General features: G+C 35.2%; 1 protein-coding gene across 1 annotated transcript in view; it reads right to left on the bottom strand.

Moving 5' to 3' along the window:
* Slc39a9 (solute carrier family 39 member 9) overlaps positions 1-12656 on the bottom strand; it is a 47453-nt gene that overhangs the window by 18422 nt on the left and 16375 nt on the right.

Raw genomic sequence — 12656 nt, 5'->3', positions numbered from 1 at the left:
ATAGAACATTTAAATTATTCCAAAAAGTCCTGTTGTATTCCTCTGATGTCATCATCACTTCTGGCTCTAGGCAAGCACCAATCTGTTTTTTGTACGCAGACAGTTTTCCCTGTTCTAGGATTTCCTATCAATGGAGTCCTGCAACACACATCCACTCTTTTATTAAGGCTTCTTTTACTCAACATAAAGTTTTTAGGATTGTGTGTGCTTTGTGTATAACAGTAGCTCATTTGCCTGTTTCTGTTAAGTAGCCTACTTTGTGCATCTAGCACCATTTGTCTATCCACTCACCTGTTAAAGAATGCTTGTGTCATTTCTAATTTTGACCTATTACAAATAAAGCTTATAGGAACATTCAATAGAAGGCTTCCTGCAGACACATTTTCTTTTCCCTTGGGTAACACCTTAGAGAATTGATGAGTTGTATGTATGTTTAACTTTCTTTAAAAAACTGTCCAATTGTTTTCCAAAGTGGTTGTACTATTAACCTACCCGACAGCAATGCACGAGGGTTCCACTTGCTCCATATCATTGTCAACAGTTGATAATGTTAGGCTTTTAAATTTTAAACATGTTTATATACATGACCATGTCATCTGCAAACAGACAGCTTTACTTTTTCAATCTTTATGCCTTTTATATATTTTCCTGGTCTTACTGAATGCTAGAATCTGGCCAGTATCCCAACACAGTTAAACAGAAGTGGTTGAGAAGAGATAACCCAATGTTATTTGAACATGTCTTTTCTCTGCTGTAGAATTATTTTTCTTTCTTATTTTGCTGAGAAATTTTTTCATGAATAGAAATTTAATTTTGCTAAATGCTTTTCTGCAACTGTTAAGGATAATCAAATGGTTTTTCTATTGTATTTATTTAATTTAATAAATTGAATTGGCTTTTGGATACTAATTCAACCCTTACTCCACATTCCTGGGATAAATGCTATCAGGTCCAAATGTATTATCCCTTTATATACTGCTGAACTCCATTTGTTAATATTTGGTAAAGGAGGGCTGTTGTATGTAATATCTTTGAGCTATACTGCTATCTTAAAATGAGATGGACTACACTTTCCAAGAGACGAAAGATCTCCTGAAGCCAATAAGATTCCATTTCACTAATTCGTAATACTAGCTAAGAAAGTCTTAAAACTGTTAAGTGTTATTTAAAATTGGTGAAATGAGATTTATGACAAAGTTTTTTAAACTTTTTTTTTTTTTTTCCCCAGTACTGGGGATTGAAAGCTGGGGCACTTAACCAATAAGCCACATACCCAGCCCTTTTATTTGAGACAGGGCCTCGCTAAGTTGCTGAGGCTGGCCTTGAACTTGTGATCCTCCTGCTTCAGCCTCCTGAGTTGCTGGGATTACAGGAGTGTGCCACCATGCCCAGCTTGTTTTTTAAACTTTTAAGACTCAGTAAAAAAAACAAAATTTATACCATGATCTAGTAAATATATAAATACATAAAAACCAAGTCAAAAGTTTCACAAAATGATACTTAACCTTACAATGCACTATTATATTTTCTCTTTCTTTTTTTGTTTTTTGGACTCAGGATTGAATATGGGGGTGCTTTACTGAGTTACAGCCCCATCCCTTTAAGTTTTTTTTTTTTTTTTTTTTTGGAGACAGAGTTTCATTAAATTGCTGAGGCTGGTCTTGAATTTGCAATCTTCCTGTCTCAGCTTTTCAAGTTGGTGGAATTACAAGTTTGCACCATTGTACCCCGCTCCTTGGTCTCTTTTTAGATGATAGTCACAAGTTTAGCTCACTAAATTGATGTCAAGATCACATGTTTTTACTCACTAAACTGGTATCAATATCACCAAATTGTTACTTCAGTGTGAAAGCACTATTGTAGGTAAAGAGAGAATGTCAGAATGAAACAAGAAATTAAAGGCCCCATTGAAATAAAATCAAAAGCAACTTGCTGTAACTATTTTTTATGTATCCCATACTGCTGCTGTTGAGGACTGACACCAAGAAATTAAGGACAGACAAATTCTCTAGCTAGCTAACTCTACATATGTATATCTCCTGGCTTTTGCTTCCATCAAACTGTAACCACTTCTATGGCACTGGGTGAGAAGCAAACTAGTTGCTTCTCCCCAGTTTGATCAAACAGCATAAAATTCATCTTTCCTTTTCCATCGTTTGCCTATTTCTTATGCAGGCAGGTGGCTGAATCCTGCAGTCAGAATCCCTGGGCTAGACTGCCAATAACAGGAGAAAGAAGTGGATGATTTTTGGATTAAGGGACAGAAATTAGAAGTCTACACTGCAGCAGCCATCAAAGACAGCTGAATGTGAGAGGTCAAAAGGTGGGCAGGTTGTATGTGCCCGCCGTGTCTTTACCCAAGCAAATTACTGTTAGAATAGATCAAACAACTGACTGGAAGCTCAGAAAGGAAAAATAAGAAAGAAACGATCTAAGAATCTTGAATTAGTGATGGTGAACAATTAAAATGTAGCTTAATGGTAATATAAGTATGTTTCATTTGTGAAAAATCATTCATATATATACTATCAATAAATGTACTTTCCTAAGTGTATGGCATATACTTTTTTTTTTTTTTTTCCCTGAGATGGGGAGCTGTTCTCAAACTCCTGGGTTTATGCAATCCCCTTGCTTCAGTCTCCCTCTCTAGCAGATGGGACTACAGATGTAACCCACCACGCCTAGGGACTTATATTTTTTGCATGTGATATTTCAATAAAAGATTTATAAACTCCAAATGCAGTATTCTGATATCTAATACTGAGATGACAGACTCCACTTTTCAAGTAGGGTCTTTTTTGTAGGTAGGGAAAATAGTTCAGCAGAGTTTCACATTTTAGGATGTGAAATAAATGTGAAGTAAAACATTGGATTTTCTCTAGGGACAGTGTGCTTTCATTTTAATATGAAATACTATGATTTAGTTCTTATTATTTATAATATTAAGAAGCTACCCTTAGCCAGGTGCAGTAGCTCATGCCTATTTCCCCAGCTACTCAGGAGGCTGAGGCAAGAGGGTCACAAGTTCAAGCCAAACCTCAACTTAGTGAGGCCCTTGTCTATAGAAAAAAAGGGGTAGGGGTATAGCTTAGTCAAAGACAGCACCTGGGTTCAACTCCTAGTACTGCCAAAACAAACCAACCAGCAGCAGATGCTGCAGCAGTTACCATGTGAAGTAAATCACAGAATTTTAGTAGCTACAATTTCAGTATTTAGAAAGTCATTGTTGGAAAGGAGTCTGAATGTTACCTTTTCATAAGGCAATCACTTTTTAACAAGTTGGGCTTCCATCTCAGCCTCTGCCTACTCTGAGTGAATGGACCCAAGGGTTTCTCATGATGCTTCTCCTGGACCCCCCTGTTCTTCAATGCTTAACTCACAAGTCCCCTCCCTCCTCCTCAGATTTTATCTTTGTCTCCTCTCCTCTTATATACTCAGCATACTGGATGTTTCTTTCATAAGACTTACCTCATTGTCCCAGAATTCAGAGATCAACAAACTGTAGTACAAGGGCTGGTGCAATTTTTATAAAAAAAGTTTATTGGAGTCACAACCATGCTCATTTAATCATGAACCATCTATGGCTGCCTTCATGCTACAATGGCAGAGTTGAGTAGAAACCGCACGGCTGACAAAGCCTAAGATATTTATTATCTGGCCCTTTACCGGAAAAGTTTGCTTGACCCTGCTGCCATTGATACTTAGCTTATTCATTTTTCCACTGGCTGTATCTCTTCTTAGATTTCTGAACTTCTAACAATTTAAAGCCAGAAATCTAGTAGACACTCAATGGAGGGTGCTGAAGGCAAAAACTGGCCTTCACTTCTATAAATTTTAATGTGACATTTTCTAAGTTGTGGCATTAATTATCTCTAGCCAAAAACTATATTTTAAAACATAAATAAAATAAAATTTTAGCTCTGTGTTTCAGGAAATTGTGCACATGCCTCTTATATAAATAAATCTGGTCTTTAATAAGTACAAAGGTATGTGCTAAATTAGGCGAGAGGTTAGGCTAAGAGTTTAGGTAAAAGTAAGGGCTAATGCTTGTTAAAGGTTGTTGGTCTACTATTATTTGTGAACAACAGCTGCATAGTAATTTTTTAAAGACAATTATTTCTGGGTGCCTATAGCATTGGAAGCTAATTACAATAACTTCCAGAAGGTAGTTAACATTATTTCACTTATGAGACAACTGTATCAGAGTTCAGACATATATTACAAGATCCTGCCATACCTTACTTGATAAAGGTTTATCTAAATAACCCTAAAACTCCATTTTTAGCACTCCCTTCAGAATCAAGTTTATGAATCCTAAGAAACACATTGTTATTCTCTAGTTACTCATCAGCTTTTGATCTAAAGTGGTATTGAATGAACTGATCACTTATTAAGCAGATTGGGTACTGAGTACATTTTTATTTCCTCAAACCAAAACTACTTTCAGGAAGGAGTCTACCAAAACTGACAATTTCATTAAAATGTGCTGCACATGCTTAGATGAATTAAATAAAAGTTCCAACATTTTTTAAGCATCACTGGTATAAATATATAATTCTAAAGTTATAATTGTGAAGGGGTTAATGCTTACTTTGATGGAAATTCTGGCAAGAAAACAGCAATATATAACAAATTGCTTGAAATAAGTAGACTACAGTTTAAGGCTTTTGAAAACAGATGTGTGACTAGCATTAAGTGGGAATTTAACTTTATGTAAACATATGAAATACTTATTGGGTAATAAGTACTAATTTCACATAAGGCTTATTAAGGTTTTGTTGGAATTCACACACACACACACACCCAAAAACCAATTGCCCCAAGAAAAAAACCTGAGTTATAATCACATGACAACTAGCAAAGTATAAAAACAGATTAGTTAGTGGATCCAAATGTTCAATATTAATCTAACCATTTTTTCTTCTACTTTAGGATGTAGAACCAATCTAGCAAAACTGAAATCTCAAAACCCAGCTCTTCACTTAAAATATATTAAGTTGTGAATATATGGTAACTCATTTATGCAAGAACTTCTAGGTTATTATTTCTGTTTTATAAGGAACACTGGCTGGTAATTCATGAGACAAGATATGTTCTATGTCACATTCCCTAATGCAAAGTACGTAACAAATGGTGTTATCAGTGGACACTGCACATCAGTCATATACTTCTCATGCCACTAACCAAGAGTGTTCAGCACATCATTATGGGTTCAATTCTTTCCATAAATATTCATGCAGGATTTCTTCCAGTAAATTCTATCAGTATGGGATGTAGCCTTCCCATGTCATAAATATACTAAGTTCAATGTAATAGAATAATTTACCTATTGAAAAGATACCTAGAGCTTTTCCTTAGACCACCTGGTACTTCCATGCTTTATATACAGTACAAAGTATTCCCCAAATCAAACATTCAGGTAATCTGGCTTTTTTTTTTTTTTTTAAAGGTGATTCCAGTTTTCATTTTTAAATTTTGGCCTTTGTTGACTGTTTTAAATTTCCTAACTTCTATTCATAGCATATAACTGGTTTTTATATCTGAATATTTTATTAGTTTTGAAGTCTTTAGGGTTTTCCACATATTTTACTTCTTCTTTCTAGATGCCTTTATGTCTTTTTCTAGCCTAATTGCTCTGGCCAGAGCCTCTCTTTTATTATATTTATTTAACTGTAGGGCAAAATGACAGAAAAAGACACAGAAATTATACCTTCCTAAAGAATCTATATGTGGTATTCTTAGAAGAAGGTAAAAATTACTGGGATCATCTTTGTTGAATCCATTCCTGACAACAGCAGTTTTGAAAATTATCCAGAAAGCTATGAATACACACATTTAGATTAGGTCTTTCACCTGAAGTTTGTCTTCCAAAACAGTTTTAAAAATTCCAAGACTTATAATGGTTTCAAATTGTAGCTCCATAGTAACAAGCAAAGCAATTTTCAATAAACTTTCAAGTTCTTAAAACCTATTTGTATAGAAAGTTTTTCCGACAGGAAAACTAATATCATCTAAGTCCAGTGATTTTAGAACTATAATTATAGGAAAGTACTTGAGAGGTTCCTTTTTTACATTAAGCAGCATTAAAACTGCTTACAAAAGTATCAGAGTGCTTAGTTAACTCAGGATACTGGCTCTGAAACATGTCTGTTAATTTTCTAATTATAAGATTCATAGAAGAACAAAACCATAGGCTTCAGTAACATGCAAACAAACTCCTTTAAAGTATAGAGAAAAGTTGGCTTGATCTACAAGAAAGATCTTTTACTTCTTAAAGGAGATATCTGGTGCTGGCCAGGAAGAAATGAGCCCAATTTAACTTCCTTCCACTGATTACTACAAGAATTCTGGACAAAACATGCAGAAAAAAGTTGTGAATACATGGTAACTCATTACGAAAAGTAAATATTACCAAATGAGGGCAGCAAAAACTTCAAGAAAAACTCTGTTCTACTTGACCAGAGGGCCAGGAAAATGGACTGCTGAGAGGTAGAGGGAAGTCTCTCCCACTTTCTTGTGACACTGGAGATGGAACTCAGGTCCTTGCACAGGCCTAGGCGGGTGATCTGCCACAGAGCCACAGAGCTACATCCTGGACCTTTCCCCTCTGCCCCCCAAGGAATTAGTTCTATGTCTTTAAAACAAAAAAATTTTATAGTTGTAGATGGACAGAATGCCTTTATTTGTTTATTTTTATGTGGTGCTAAGGATCAAATCCAGTGCCTCACACATACTAGGCAAGTGCTCTGCCACTGAGCTGCATACAACCCCAGTTCTCTGGATCTTTTTTTTCTTTTCTTCTTCTTCTTCTTCTTCTTCTTTTTTTTTTTTTTTTTTTTTTTTTAATTTTCTTTTCTGGTCTGCCTTGAAGGTAAGTCCAGTTGTAGAACTTTATGGCAGCAATATGAGCAGTAAAACCTCCAAGGAAAAAACATTGTTCTTCCAGAACAACTAGATAAGGGGACTCCAGTGGTCTGAAGGTATGGAGTGAGGTGAGTACCCTGGTTATCTGTCCTGTCTTTTCTATTGCCACTTGCCCTGAGGGGCAAATCAGCAGCTGTGTCAGCACAGGTAGCTAAAACTCATAAAGAAAAAAACTCTGGCCAGAGGTCCAGGAAGAGTCCTCTGAAGCCAGGGTGTGAAAGAACTACTGTGCAGAGGAAAGAGCTGAGAAGGGGCCCCCCTAATTAGGTGTGTAAACTCTCAAGCCCCAGGCTCACACCTGTATTCTGCATGGATAGCACACATTCAAACTGCACTGCAAAATCTTTAAAACTGAACTAAAATTGGAACCATCAGCCAAAAAAAGGCAAGATAGAACTTGACATTTGAATCTAAACAGGTTAACTGTTGCTAAAACCAAATAAAATTCCCCAGAGGATTTTGACAGAACCAGAGTCTCAACTATGTGGAAAAAACAATTCAAATTGTTGAAATCTGATCAATTAACAAAGGAAAAGAACAATCAACTCAACCTTACTGTGACAAATATTGGAATAAGCAAAGATTTAAAAGCAACTACGTTAACTAGGCTTTCTGATGTAAAGGTAAACACGTTTCGTATGAATGTAAGTCCTTAGCAGTGAAACAGTTACTTATAAAAAGTAACCAAGTGGAAATTTTAGAAGTGAAAATATCTGTAATAGTAAGACACTGGATAGGATCAAAAGAAGAACAAAGATAACCAAGGAGAGAATCTGAACTTGGCTACACAGCAGAGTTAAATAGTACCAATGATAACCCATGGCTCACAAATCCTAAAAATTTATTATCTGATGTTTTACAGAAAGTTTGTTGACCCCTGGTTTTAAAACACCCATCAGAAGACAGAAATTGTCAAACTGAATTTTTAAAAATTATCAAACTATATGCTATTTATAAAAAGATCTACTTTAAATATAATAAATGATATAGAATAAAGGTAAAGGACAGGAAAAGATATACCACCAAATAAGCTGGTACACTGACCTAAAGAAAACTGGATGGCTACATTAAGAATATTACTGGGAATAAAGGGGGATATTACATAATGATTAAAAAGGCCAATTTACCAAGGCATAGCAATCCTAACTGGGTAGGCACCTGACCAAAGGCTTCAATATTCATAAGCAAAAACTATAAATGAAAGATCAAATAGACAAATCCATGATCATACTTGGAAACTAATATTCTACCTCAATAGCAGATGGAATAAGCAGAAAATCAGCAAGGATATAGAAGATAAGCATTATCAAGCAACTTGACTTTTTTTTTGCACTACTGGGGATCAATCCAATTGACATTTATTGATCATTCCACCAAGTAATAACAGAACACATTTTTTTTCAAGTGAACCTATGAGCATTTAACAAGATAAACCATATCCTAGACTAGCATTTAACAAGATAAACCATATCCCAGACTATTAAAAATATTTACAAATTTATAAGTATTCAAATCATACTAAATTTGTTCTCTAACCAAATGATATTAAACTAGAAATCAGCAATAAAAAAAAAGGGGCATGGGGCGGGGAATGGGAACAGGACATTGCCCATATTTAAATGATACACTTCTAAATAATACATAGGTAAAAGATGAAGTTGAAAGGAATAAATGAAAATTTAAAATGTAGCATATTAAAATTAAGCAGTGCTTAAAGGGAAACTTATAGCATTAAATTCTTACATAGAAAGATCTCAAATCAATAACCTTCTAACCTAAAGAAACTTGAAAAATATAAGCAAAAAAAGCCCAAAGCAAGCAAAAGGAAGAAGATAAAAGGCACAGAAATAGATGAAACAGAAAGCAGAAAAATCAATAGGAAAAAACATCAATGAAATCAAACAATTTTTTTTGAAAAAGGACTCAATAAATAGATAAACCTCTAGCTATAATAACAAGTGAGAAAGAGAGAAGACAAATTATCAATGCGAAGAATGAAAGAGAACACTTCACTGCAATTAAAGGACCTTAAGGAATGACTACCAAAAACTTTATGCCCTTAAACTCTTCAATCTGGAAAAAAGAAAAAATCAATTCTTTCAAAGGCACAAACTTCCAAAGCATACTCAAGAAGAACAGGTAACTAGAACAGTCTTATATCTACCAAGGAAATTGAATTATAGTTATACACCTCTCAACATAGAAAACTTACCTAATACTTAAGGAAAAACATCAAATCTGTAAGTATCTTCCAGAATATAAGTGAGAACAGAACACTTTCCAACCTTGAGGCTACTAGCATTACCCTGATATTGAAACTATATGTATTAGTCAGGGTTCTCCAGAGGAACAGAATCACAGGAAGTATAATTATAAAAAGGGGTGATTTGTTAGATTGGCTTACATGACCAGAAGCTGGACAGTCCACAATGGCTGTCTGCAGTTGGAGAAAATCAGCAAGGATATAGAAGAACCAGCAGCTATGCAGCCCAAGAGGTGGAAGCCCCAGAACAAGAAGAATTAACAATACTAGCCTAGTCTGAGAACAAGGCTTCTGGAAACTATCTGGCAGAGTCCGCTTCAGAAAGGTAAAGAAGCAAGAGTCTGATATCCTCAGACGATCGAAGCCACAATCAAGAAACCCCTTCAAGAAGAGTAGAGCTTCATCTGCATCTGCTCTCTTGTTCTTCCAACTTTAATTCCATCCAAGCCACCATTCTTTGGGGCAGTGCTGCCCACACTTAGGAGGGTCTCTACTTCATTTCATTATCCCACATTCCAAGCATTCCGAGACATGCCCTCACTGACACCCAGAAGCCTCTTGATCATCTGCATCTCTTAATACAATCAGTTAACAATTCAAATTAACCATTACACTATATAATGACATTATTAGCAAATAAAATCACAGTCCAATATTCCTCATGAATGGAGATAAAATCCCTTAACAAACAACTAGCAATTTGGTCCAGCAAGTATATAAAAAGATACGATACTCTATAATGACCAAGGGGAGGGGGCATAAACAACATAGTAGTTCAATGTGTGAAATCAATCTCTGTAAGTCACATTAACAGACTGAAACAAGCATCAGATGCAATTTAAAATCCATTCAAGATAAACACTCTCAGCAAGCAAGGAATAGAACAGAACTTCCTTAACCTGAAAAATGGCATCTGTGGAGAGTAAAAAACCAAAAACCAAACCAGAGCTAACATCAGAGCAGCATGCTTAATGGTGAAAGACCGAATGAGAACAAGGAATGTAGGCTTTCAATCCTACTCAGTCTCATGCTGGATGGTCCACTCAGTGCAATAAGAAAAGAAAATATAAGGCAGATAGGAAAGGAAAACATCAACCACCTCAATTCATAGATTATGTGATTTGTTATGCAGCAAATCTCAAAGAATCAACAAAAAGCATCTCTGACTAATAAGTAAATTTAGCAAGTTTCTATAGAATACTAGAAATTGAAAAAAATTTAAAGTATCATTTACAATTTCAATAGACACTATGCATAAATCTAATAAAATATATACAGATCTGTATGCTAAAAATAGCACTGATGAAAGAAATCACAGAAGACCTAAATAAATGAAGAGATATACTGTGCTCATAGACCAGAAGACACAGTATTTTAAGGTATCAGTTTCCCCTCAAATTTATAGATTCAACTCAATCTCTATCAGAATCCCAGTGTTATTTTTTTGGACAATAACAAGCTGAATCTCAAGTTTTTATGGAAAGACAAAAGGATTTCATGGAAGGCCAAAACAAATTTGAAAAATAAGAACCAAGTCAGAAGAACTCACCACTTGGTTTTAAGATCTGCTATAAAGTTACTGTCATCAAGAAAATGTAGTATTGATGAAGGATAGACACATAGATCAATGAAAAACAGAATAAGAATCCAGAAATACATCAACACAAATCTGGTCAATGATTATTGACAATGTTGCAAAGACAATTCAATAAGAGAAAGGATGTTCTTTTCAACAAATGAAGATGGAACTATTGAACATCCATGCATATGCCAAAATATAAACCTTCATACTGTATGCAAAATCTTATCAAGGTGGATCATAGTTTATGCCTCAAACGGTTATTAAAGTGTAGGCATTCTCTCTTTCATACACACACACACATACACCCACATGCTCCAAACTACACCTGAAGGACTTCATTCCTCTACTCCAGTGTTTCCCCAACTTGTCTAATAAGAATCAAAGACAATTTGGTGAAAATAAATATTCCCAGGCCCCTTTCCTGGAGATTCTGATTCAATGGTCTAGGTTGGGGAGGCAGAAAAATTGCTTATAAAATGTACCCCTTCCTCATGGAACTTTTATCATTAGACACTTTAGAAAACACTGGCATTTGCAATTCTTTTGTAGTTCCAACATCAAGCAAAAACATTTGAATTATCTATTTAGGTATGTTCTGAATGTTCTCTAGTACACTAGGATGGTCATTTCTAAGTGAAAAAATCATAATTCAGAAAAATTCAGATGATCTTCGGAATATGAAAGAAAAATAACTGATCTTCTATATCATTTACTTTAAATGTCAGACTTCAAAAGTTTTCTATTTTAGAAGTATGTTTATAATGTACACAGTAAATCAGTGAAATAGGGCATGTAAATAATTTTTCCCTCATGGTAGGCTAATACAAAAAAAATGGCAACCATTGATCTAGGGCTCCTGACTTATGATCATTTCCCTAAAGCTGACAATCCTCAACCCCTGTCCTACTTCACAATAAGACTTCCACAGTCCTCACATGTATCTCTCTACCACTCTGGCCATCAACACCATGCCCATATTCATGCCCCAGCATAAAAGTGCCATCATTCTAGAGAAAGGATGCAGGAACAAGGTTCTTTTCCTCTACCTAGAGCCAAAAGTATGTGTTACATTATCTTAGAAAGAAACATGGAAGGTGCCTACCTCTTTAAGCTATTCTTTTTTTTTTTTTTAAATGGTACTGAACCCAGAGCCTTGTACATGCATATTAGGCAAGCATTCTATCACTGAGTCACATTCCCCAACCTTTTTTTTTTTTTATTTGAGATAGGGTCTTGCTAAGTGGCTGAGGCTGTTCTCAAATTTTGGATTCTCTTGCCTCTGCCTGCCACAGCTGGGATTACAAGGTGTGTGCCACCATACCCAGTTCTTCATACTATTCCTAATACCCAGTAAACACTGGCATTTAAGAACTCAGCTCCTTGACTTAGTTGTAATTTTCAATCCTTCAGAGGTAACTAAAAGGTTTCATGAATATGATAATCTGATTTTACTGAGTCACAAATGTGAATCAAACAGATGTCTGAGTTGGTGTGAAGGACCAAATCCACTTAGCTGATAAGTGAACCAAGCTAACCAAACTAGACATTCTCTATGCTTATTATTATGAGAGTCAGGAAAGGTTTCTTTAATTTTTTAGTTATCCTCATCAATTTGGTCTATCTCAATTACAGACAATGATTACTGTAAAGAGTCCTTGAATCCAAATGTGCATATCTATAAATTTTTGAATTAAAGATCACTAAGGGGGCTGGAGTTGTAGCTCAGTGGTAGAGCGTTTGCCTAGCACATGTGAGGCCCTGGGTTTGATCCTCAGCACCACATAGAAATAAATAAATAAAATAAAGATAATGTGCCTATCTATGACTAAAAAAATTTTTATAAAAATATCACTAAAAATATAACCATTACCATGTGGGAATTAGGAA

Source organism: Sciurus carolinensis, chromosome 2 (assembly GCF_902686445.1).
Source record: "Sciurus carolinensis chromosome 2, mSciCar1.2, whole genome shotgun sequence".
Classification (NCBI taxonomy): domain Eukaryota; kingdom Metazoa; phylum Chordata; class Mammalia; order Rodentia; family Sciuridae; genus Sciurus; species Sciurus carolinensis.
This window is presented reverse-complemented; position numbering and strand designations above follow the sequence as displayed.